General features: G+C 37.6%; 1 protein-coding gene across 8 annotated transcripts in view; it reads right to left on the minus strand.

Moving 5' to 3' along the window:
• AKT3 (AKT serine/threonine kinase 3) overlaps positions 1-4,046 on the minus strand; it is a 174,499-nt gene extending 170,453 nt beyond the window's left edge. For 4 of the 8 annotated variants that reach the window (XR_005559545.1, XR_005559544.1, XM_039366467.1 and 1 more), the window contains exon 1: positions 3,651-4,044. The gene's annotated coding sequence lies outside the window, so the exon portion shown is untranslated. Of the gene's footprint in view, positions 1-3,650 lie in introns of all 8 variants that reach the window. The other 4 variants (XR_005559546.1, XR_005559547.1, XM_039366470.1 and 1 more) reach the window with 2 other exon arrangements.
• Between the last annotated feature and the right edge of the window lie 7,175 nt (positions 4,047-11,221).

Below are 11,221 nucleotides of genomic sequence, written 5' to 3' on the forward strand. Positions count from 1 at the left end.
TTTACAATTTCTTAAATTAATAGTCAGCCCAAGCAAATTAACATGTAGTGTTTTCTGTTTTGGTTTTGTACTGTTTTGAAGAAGAGTGTAAAAGAGAAAAAAGCAATTCTGAAATCTTGTTTTAAAACGCTTAGTAGGAAATATACCTTTAAAAAGAATAATTCATTTTTATTCATAATAGAAATTAAACCATTTAAGAAGTTGCTCAATTACTCAATATTCATTATGTATTCAATCTTTCCCAGCTTTTCACTAGCACACTGTAGCACTGTACAAAATGTAGACAATATTCAATATTTTGTAATAAACAGGGTGATTAAAAGCAATTCCCAATTTTCAAAACTATTAGTATAGTTTTCTTATCTGTTAACTATAGATCATAACAACACTAAGTATAGAAGCCTTAACAAATGCTACAGAGATAACTTCCAGCATAACATTTGAATAAAACAGCCCTATTTTCATAAATGAGTTATAAAGATTATTTTAGGGCCTCCATTTAAAGAAAAATATACCAAACTTTAATTCTTTATTTTTAACTATGCCACTTAATTCTAAATTGTACTGCAGCTGCAGGCTAAAGAATTTATTCTTGTTCTTAAAAGCCTCCAGTCCAAATTTAATCAGACTTTGAAAAAGTCTGGCTCAAGTTGAAGTCAATGCCTTGGTAATTATTTGCATGTGTCTACATAGTATAGTTGCAAAAGCATGAAAGCAGTTTGTCCCTGCTTTCTTATGGGACTTTTTTCAATATTTTAGTCTTTGCTACGGGTATATCCTGAGATTTCCCAATGGTGTTTCATCCTACTACCAACCTAGTTTGACCCTGCTCAGCTTTTCAAGATCAACCAAGAGCTGTTAGGTGCTGCCATCTACTGTAAGCTTAATCAGACTTCTGTGTAGTAAATCCCACTTATTTCAGTAGGACATAAATATCTAAGTAAACAAATTTAAATAGGCTACATTGGGAGTGAACTGAGCTGGGAACAATAGCCTGTGTCCCAACTGCCATTATAGCTCTATTTTTATACAGCTATACCTGTTCATTTTATATTAAACCATTTTGCAAAGTTTGTCATATAATCATATTCTCATCACAACTGACTTGAATTGCTAAAACATTTTCAAAAATTTAGACTTTCATTTGCATAATTACTACTTTCAGGTAGAAAAAGTGAGTGAAGCCAAAATACATATATAAAGATCTATTCATACAATAAGATTTCTCTTTTTCCATGCTTCCCAAAGTTTATTTTTGAGGGTTCCTCCTCTAAATATCATATAGTAGGAGATTTTGAGAATCTGCAATGGGTTACAAGGACAAATTGTCTCTCCCTTTTGTATTTATACATCCAGTTCCTTCAGTGGAAACACAAGTATTCTATCTATCTAGAATAACATATTAAGACATTAATCATATGTATTTTTAGATGGAAATAAATCTCTTTTAACTCAGAAGAACTTATCTCCTATCTTCCACTCTCAATGAGCTGTTTGTATAAAAAGATAAAATAGTATGTTTAAGTGGTATTCTTTAAATTAAAATCAGATAAAACCCTATATCTGATTCCAATTCAAAGCACACTTTATTTGTAGGCTAGGAAAATCAGTGATATTTCTTTCCAAATAAACTTCTATATAGCAAAACTCTGTTTCACTGTGAATAGAAAATCCATGAAAAATCAATTTATATTTCACATGCACAATAATTACTATATAATAACAGCTTCTAGAATAATTTGTAGAAGTTAAAATAATGTAAAAACAAACATTAAAAATAACTATCCACAGCAAAACAAGGAAAAAAAAATCTAAAACAAATTCATTAACCACACATAGAAAAGAATTGTCGATATTGTTGCTATAAAATATGCAAATGCCTCTTCTGAGCAAACATCTTTATCTTGTCCAGCTAACAGATACACACATAAGTACAATCCAATGAAAGACACTGGGATCAATTTAAACCCACTGAGAGTAAATAGAAATATGAGAATTTCAGTTAGGATTTTTGGAGGAAAATTGATTTATCCAAAGGAGAATACACTTTCTACAAGCAAAAAAAAAAAAGAGAGAGAGAGAGAGGCAAAGACAGAAGAAATGTATCTGGAAAATATTTACTAAAAATGTACATTTGAAATTGTAGCTCCTTTTATATAATATAGTATTTTATGTTAATTCCTACTAGGGAAGAAAAAAAGCTAATCCATATTAAAAGTTCATAAAGCACTCTGCTTAAATTCTAATAGGAATTTGTAAATTTAATTTAGTCCTCGGAGTTCGTTATTTTGTTTACTCTTTTATGTGTTTGCTCCTATTTGTGAAATATAAAAAATGTTTAATTTCCTACTTTACCTCATCAAAACTTGTATAACTTTGTATGATTTTAAATACAATAGTTCTTTCTTTTTAAAAAAATGGAACTTTTAAGCTGAGGCAACAAAAATGTTTCATGCTATTTCATCAATCCTATATGTCAACATTGTGATAATTATACGTTAGTTGATACATCAGTTATGATGTATAAATAAAATAATTAAATTTCTGTGAAGGAAACACTAAATTATTTGAATAGAATGCCATGATATTTTAACTGATGTGGCTGATTAACTGGGGGGGGATCCCACATACAATACTGGAAAAGACTGCATTGAAATTTTCAGACTGTGTTGAATGTACTAATTTCTTTGAATCATGGGCTACATAAATTGAAGGAAAGCAACATTAGACAAGTAATAATGTACATCAATGCCTATAAATGCAAAGCAGTAACCATGGCTGTCCAGCAGACGTGATGTAAACAAGCAAGCTTTGTTTACTTGCATCAGCAGACTTCTGCAAGAAAGAGCAGGGTCTCTTTTGCTGTCTCTGTTATTAGAACGCAGGTTTGTTGCAACAGAAAAATAGAAAGGATACTTCATTAAGCGCATTTTACATTCATTTACGCCCAAGAACAGAATGTAAGACGAGATAAGAACATATAAGGAGGAAGCACAGTGACCAAGGAGTTTCCTAAGAGAGAGAGGTTGGATGTCGCGGTTGGGCATATGAGAGAAGCGAAACGTGTAACTGTAATGCGCCATCCATCTCAACAGCATTTCAGATACAATAGCATTTCAGCAACATTCCATACAAATCATGGGGTGGGTTGCGCGCGCGAGTGTTGTTATGATGTGCCTCGTGGCCAGCACACACCTTCTCCCTCCTTCCCCCCCCCCTCCACGAGATATTAATGTTACATAACCCTTCTGCCGCCACAAGAAGCCCGATAGGCCCCGCCAACCGGACACACCAGAAGAGGACTTGTATTTTAAGTCTCAGCTGCTGCATGCGCTGGTTGAAGAGGAGGAGGAAGAGGAGGAGCTGCGAAAACGAGGCAAGAGCCGCCGCCGCCGCCGCCGCCTCCCCCCTCTGTCACAAGGCACGTTTAGGATGGCGGCGGACGAGGGGGAACGCCGCGTTGGGCCACAGGGACCGGGAAGAAGGAGACGGAGCAGTCGCCGGAGATGCGAGGCTTCCCCACCTGCCCCTCCCTCGCCTCACGTGCCCCCAGAGCTACCAGCACCCAGCCAGCCTCCCCCGCCGCCCGTCTTCCCAGCGCGCGCGAGACCCCCTCCCCCGCCTGTCAGCGCGGTCGCGAGGCTGCCTACCTGCAGCAAAAGGCGAGGGTGGCGGGTGCCGGCCGTTGGCGTGGAACCGGGTCTCCGGGCAGGGGGGCGCCCACGACCTCTCCTCCCTTGTCCCCCCTGCCGGGGTGAGAGTCCTTCACGGCTGCGGTCTACCTTGGTGTGGTTGCGAAGGTTTCGACTCCAGCTAGCGGCGCCCTGAGAGATGCAAGCGGGGCGGCGGCTACATCGATAGTGGCTCTCCGCTATTTAGGGAGGCGCCCGCCTGGGCAGCTCGGCCGCAGCATCCAGGGAGTTAGGAGCGGCGGCGGCTGTTACCAATTGAATTCACCCGGAGCGGCCCGGGGCCCAGCGCTCGGCTCGGTTCCTGCCGCCTCCTTCGCCAGGTTCGTTATTGACTTTGAGGAAAACTCCCGACGTCACTGGCTCTCCCCCCCCCCGTGTCTCCCCCTCCAAGGCGGCGGCAGTGGCAGCAGCAACAGTAACGTCGGCATCCCCCAGATCTCGCGAGAAGCGCCAGCGTGCGGAATGGAGCGGGGGGTCTGCCAGACGGAGCAAGCAGGGAAAAGGTGGGGGCTGCCAGACAGAGCGAGAGCGCGGCGGGCTCGCGGGCGACGGGAGGGACGGAGAGGGAGGTGAAGGCATGAATGAGAGAGGGAGGCGGGAGGCGTCGGAGCTGCTGACCGACGCGTATTGGTATAGCAAGGCGAAGATGAAAGGCAGCCGGGCGGGTGGGAAGAGCGCAATCTGCGTGATGGGAGAATACCTGTCGAAAAGGGACCTGTCATGTTGGCGCGCCTCAGTAGGAATGCTGTTTCGGATTAAGAAAAGTGACCGAGAGCCTACTAGGCGGCTCAGACCTCTCGAGGCTCGCTCTCCGAAGCAGGAATTAGGAAAATAAGTTGCTCTGTCTGGTGTCAGATTTAAGAACCGCTTCTCAATCACGAATGAGAAATCAGTACACGTCCTTCATTAATTTTGCTTCAGCAACCTTTGCAGGACGGGCAAGCAACAATATTTATGACTTCAAAAATCTCTGTAAACCTAAACCCGCCTGCCACAAATTTATGGGGGGGGCTCTTGGAGGGGAAATTATCATCTGTCACCAGATTTTTGTATTGGAGTTCTCTGATAACATATGTTATATGTTATAGGTGAAAATATCTACATACAGAGATAATGGTATAGGAATACATAATTCACCTCTTCCTTCTAGTTTTAATTTTAAAACTAATTTCCCTCAAACAAAAAAGATACTGAAAGATAGATAACATGACAATTCATATTCATACAGTATTTTTCAGCATCAGTGGACACTTAACCAATACTTAATGGGTCATAGTTGAATACAGGTAGTCCTTGACTTACAACAGTTCATTTAGTGACTGTTTGAAGTTAACAATGGCACTAAAAAAAGTGACTTGTGACCATTTTTCACACAACTGTTGCAGCATCCCCATGGTCACATGGTCAAAATTCAGAGGCTTGGCAACTGACTCACATTTATGATGGTTGCAGTGTCCCAAAATCATGTGATCCCCTTTTGTGACCTTCTGACAAGCAAAGTCAATGGGGAAACCAGATTCACTTAAAAACCATGTTGCTAATTTAACAACTGCAGTGATTCACTTAACAAATGTGGCAAGAAAAGTTGTAACTCACTTAACAAATTTCTCACTTAGGAACATAAGTGCTCTAAATGGATGATATAATTCAGGGATAGGCAACCTTGGCTCTTTTATGACTCATGGATTTCAACTCCCAGAATTCCTGAGCCAGCATGGCTCAGCTTGGAAACCTCTCCCTGTTCCCTCAGCATGGCTGGCTCAGGAATTCTGGGAGTTGAAGTCCACAAGTCATAAAAGAGCAACCGTCCACGAGTCATAAAAGAGCCAAGGTTGCCTACCCCTGATATAATTGATGCTACTTGTAACAGTTCATCAGCCTATCAAATAATTAACTTAGTTGCAGTTTGCGGCCATTTTTAGCTTGCTTAATCAAGACACTACGAAATAAATGCTTTAATCAATATTGTTGTGATATATATTAAAAATATTTGTGTTGTATTTGTAATCTTAGTACCATTCTTCTCTATTTTTATTATTTATTTACACTATTTCTGTACTGCTGACTGTTGAAGACTTTGTTTCATTAGCCCTTTTTTAACCAAGATAAACACAGAGTTGTAAATCTTTCAAAAACCTAATCACAGTGGGAGTTTCTGGATGAGAAGCTCACACTATAAGCAGTTTCAATTTCCAATTTCTATTCCAAGTTCAGTGAAAATATGTATGAATTTTTTCATAAAGTCTGCTAAATACTAATATTGCTGAGCATTCTACAGTAATTACTTTTTAGAAATCATAAATGATGTCTACAAAGTTGAGCCTGTACATGGGTCACTTCATATTTATTGTCCGCATTGTCTGACATTTGTAACAGTAGTTCATCAGCCTATCAAATAATTAACTTGGTTGCAGTTTGTGGCCATATTTTGCTTGCTTAATTAAGACACTAGATTTTTACAAAATAGATACTTTAGTCATTATTGTTGTGATGTATATTAAAAATATTTGTGTTGTATTTGTAATCTTAGTACTATTCTCTATGGTTTATTATTTATTTACACTATTTCTGTACTGCTGACTATTGAAGACTTTGTTTCATTAACCCTTTCTTAACTGATACAAATTACTTATTATATAAGGGTTGAATACTGCCATTATTAGATCCCATCTTAGGCACAAAACCAATCACTCCCAGCCTAGGAAGGAGGCAATGGGAATTCATTTCTGAAATCTTGCCAAGAAAACCATAGGGACTAATCCAGGCAGGCCCCAGGAATCCACACCAATTCAGAGGCACCAGCATATTCAGGACACTGTTCTCTATTTCAAGTTCAGATACTAGCTCAAGTTCCATACTTATTTTCAAAGGAGAAAAGAGGTTATAGTATCTTCTCTAAGATTGAGACATTGAAATGAAAATATTTCAGCTGACTGTTGGAAGAAATTAAATTCGGGTATACTTAATAGAACCAATTATCTAGGAACAGGCTTGCACAACATGCAGCCTGCCAAGCTGCCTTGTATGGCCTGCTGGTATTTTTTAAAACCTCAATTTACAGTCACCAAAGTCACCACCAAATGATTAATAACTTTCCTCAGTTTAAGGAGATGTATAGGTTATTGCTTTAGAAACAATCAATTTCAAACTTAAATTTCAGAATTGAAGATTATGTTCTTACATAATTCTCAACCAGAACCCTCATCCTGACAGGTGTTTTCATGTACTTCCTCCTCCTGTTAAATACCCATAGATGCTACTAGTTGTATTTACTTGAGAATTTGAAGCCTCTGCATGGCTTGCTTATCTCTTCCTCTATCCTCAACTTAACAGTGGGTCTGAGATGACATTAAACCTAAATAATTCCAGGAACTTATGCAACTCTAACAATCACTGAACTGATTCTATTGTAAGTAGAACATCCAAAATAGTTACATTTGACCAAGAGAAGAAACATTAAATAATGAAAAAAGGAAAAGGTAAGAAAATAAAATATTTCCATAATACTTAAAACAAATAAACCATCCCACCTAGATATCATCTATCTTAAAATTACCAGAGAACCCAAATGCATAGTTGCATTATTTACTTGCCTCTATCATGTGATTTAATACTATTTATGCAATTCTTGGAAAATGTCATCCATCAGTTTGAAATTAAGAATCATTAGAATGTCAATACACCAGATTAAGTTCAGGATACTGACATAGTTCTGACACTTATGCTCTAGTGGGGTCAGGTATGACCTTTGCAGATCTGGATGGGTCAAAATGAAGTCAAATGCCCTTAAGAAAAAGTTGTCATTTAGAGGAGAGGAGAATAGAATAGAATAGAATAGAATAGAATAGAATAGAATAGAATAGAATAGAATAGAATAGAATAGAATAGAATAGAATAGAATAGAATAACAGAGTTGAACGGGACCTTGGAGGTCTTCCAGTCCAACCCCTTGCTCAGGCACAAAACCCTATACCAGAGGTCTCCAACTTTTCCTGGCACGTGGACCGGAGGGAAGGAGAGTAGCTTCAAAATTGGTGTGCGCATTTGTTTTTTCTTGCCTAAATGTATAACCTTACTTTTTTTACCATTGAATTTTATTTTGTTAGATAGCGCCCAATGTTCAAATCTGTCAGGATCCTTCTGCATCTTAAGCCTATCTTCTGGGGTGTTGACTATTCCTGCAAGCTTGGTGTTGTCTGCAAATTTGATGAGTTCCCCATCTACTCATCCAAATCATTGATAAAGATGCTGAAGAGTACTGGGCCTAAAACAGCCTTGGGGTACCTCACTACATATTCCCTCCATGTAGATGCAGTTTCATTGAGGACTGCACATTGAGTTTGGTTGATCAGCCAGTTATGAATCCATCTGGTGGTGATGCTGTTTAACCCACATTTTTCTATCTTATCAAGTAGTAGGTTGTGATCTACTTTATCAAATGCCTTACTGAAGTCCAAATAAATTATATCCACAGCAGTCCTCTGGCCTACTAATTTGTCACTTTGTCAAAGAATGCAATAAGATTTGTCTGACATGATCTGTTTTTGATAAACCCATGTTGGCTTTTGGTTATTACTTTGTTTGCCTCTATGATTTGTTGCTTGATTATCTTTTCCAGAATCTTTCTAGGTATTGAGGTCAGGCTGATAGGTCTGTAGTTTTCTGGATCTGTTTTTTTTTTTTTTTTAAGATGGGAACTACATCAGCTCTGATAGTTCCCAGCGGGGGGGCTACAGGATCTTTGAAAGAAATAGTTTAGTGGTTCTGAGATCACATCTGCCAGTTCCTTCAGTGTAATCCATCTGGTCCTGGTGATTTGAATTCGTCTAGGGCAGTGGTTCCCAACCTTTTCTATATCCAGCACCCCTAGAACGCTTCTGATATATTCTCGCACCCCTTACAAAAGTTCAAAATAACGACAACGAATTATGCATATACACTATAATTTTGAGATTTCTAAACCCAAGTTTTCACACACCCCTGTAATATCATCTCACACCCCCAGTTGGGAATCCCTGTCTAGTGAATAGGTGCTCACTTACCATTTTCTTGCCTATTTCAACTTGTATTCCTAATCTGTTTTTTACAATACTGTTTTTGATAGGTTGGACAGTTTTTTCCTTTTGTGTAAAGACTGATGCAAAAAACAAGTTAAGCAATTCTGCTTTCTCCCTGTTGCTTGTCACCTTCTTGCCACTTTCTCCCATTAATGGGCCAATCGTTTGTCTGTGATAATATTATTCTGATTTCATCATTGGCTCTGAATAGGTTTTACTACTCTGAAAAATTGTGGGGCAGCTGCTGGAGGCCATGGCTACAAGGGCTTTTGCCCACACTTGGCTGCTACATCAATTATAAGCTTGGTAGGGCTACAAAGCCGATTCACATTCTCATACTCTCACAGACTACTGCAATGAGGGCTGCCTTTGAAGATGATTTGGAAACTGGAGATTCTGTGACAGTTGTAAGTATGAGGACTGGTCATAAGTCATTTTAGTGCCAGTATAACTTTGAACAGTAGCTAAACTAATGGTTGTAAGAATAGGACTTCCTGTACTGTATTTTTTTTCACACCAAAATAGCTTGTATTTCTGAACTGTTTATGGAGGCAGATGCGGAAAAATCATCTTTACATTCCATCACAAAGATCCTGCTTGCCAAGATAAACACAGAGTTGTAAATCTTTCAAAAACCTAACCACAGTTGGAGTTTCTGGATGAGAAGCTCACACTATAAGCAGTTTCAATTTCCGATTTCTATTCCAATTTCAGAAAATACATATGAATTTTTTCATAAAGTCTGCTAAATACTAATATTGCTGAGCATTCTACGGTAATTACTTTTTAGAAATCATAAATGATGTTTATAAAGTTGAGCCTGTACATGGGTCACTTCATATTAAACAGGTCAATTTATTGTCAACATTGTTGACATTTGTGATACAAAGTTCTGTTTTTCAGAATGTTTAAGCTGGATGACTTTTTTAAAATACAAATCTATTGCAAAAGCTTTTAACTTGATATTTTGTGCTCTAGAAAATCAAATTTCCTTTTTGTCTCCAAAAAGTTCTATATCATTTCACCTACTGCAATTTGTATAAATTCAGCTATTCTGAAAAACAACATTATGAACAAGGGCTTTTAATAACATCATCTTGATAGGACTGTACCTCTTGTGGGCCAAGAATAAATACAATTTTTTGCTGTTCTTCAGCTGTAGTATTTCTCTGAAATACCATTCCTTTTCAAACAGAGAAGATGGTGTTGCTATGAAATTCAGACCCATAATTTATCTCCATAGAATAACAGGTTAAGAAAAAAAAGACAAAATGAATTTTCTGTTTATCAATTAATCAATAAAGCAATGAAAATATGAGTAGTCCTATTAACAGCTGAAGTATTGAGACTATGAATCAGAATGCTGCTATACCAAATCAGATCCAAACCTAAGTTTTTGAGACTGATGGATGGACAGATCTAGTTCTCATAATGCTTCTCTATAGATCAACTAGTTTTCGTGAAAACCTATTTTAATTATTTTTTTTTTGAAAGCTAACATATACTGTAGTCCTTTATTTCTTCCTTTTAAGAAAGTCTATACATTGTTCATTCTTTTCTATCTATTGAAATTAAGAGATAGTTAAATTAAATTTGGAAACTATGTTTATGAGGAAAAATAGCATTTCTGGTAAATTTTGGAATTGATTATAGATAATTAATATGATAAACTAATATATTTATCCATAAGGAAGATAACTGTAAATTTTAAGACAATCTTACCCAAAAAGAAAGAATAAATGTAAAAATCATAAGCAAGAACAAAAGCCCTATGCAATGTCCAGCTGTATTTGATTAGTCAATTGGAGCTAATATCTAACAGCTAAAATTGTACCAACCATGTTCAGAAAACATGTCTTAATTGGGGAATTGTCCAAAATATATACTTAATTACTGATAGCTAAAGGAATGTTGGTCTAACTAAGGCTAGAATGCTAGATGTGTGTATTAATTAATAGTAGTAATTGTTCAAAACTAGTTCAAGGATCGGATGTTCTGTGCATATCTGTGATACCTCTAAAATATTTTCTGACAGCATAATAAACAGTAGATCTTGCATTTTCCAGGGTTCAGTCAAATGTCAGTTGTTGAATGTTTGTGAGATAGAAATGTGAGGAATAAATAAATGGATAGATTTCAGCTTTCTCTGACCTCTTAGATTCATAATCTAGATATTTCCTTGATAAGTTAGCTGGTGAACAATTGCAGCACCATTCAAAAGCACTTTCAACTATTGAATATGAGGGTAAACTTCTTTTTCTCAGATTTTGTGAACATAATACCACAACAACCTAGTATAATATGGACTTGATAACACGAAGATAATGGGGATCTACTGTACATCCCAGTGTGATGAATCATAGTAAGTAAATTACACCAATGCTGTAGTGTTTCTACTGATTTCTTGTAGATGAAATTCAAAGTTGTATGAGAATACTCAAGACGCTCAAGTGAAATACTTTTTCCTTCACC

Source organism: Crotalus tigris, unplaced genomic scaffold (genome assembly GCF_016545835.1).
Source record: "Crotalus tigris isolate CLP2741 ecotype Arizona unplaced genomic scaffold, ASM1654583v1 scf7180000020324.788712, whole genome shotgun sequence".
Lineage (NCBI taxonomy): Eukaryota > Metazoa > Chordata > Lepidosauria > Squamata > Viperidae > Crotalus > Crotalus tigris.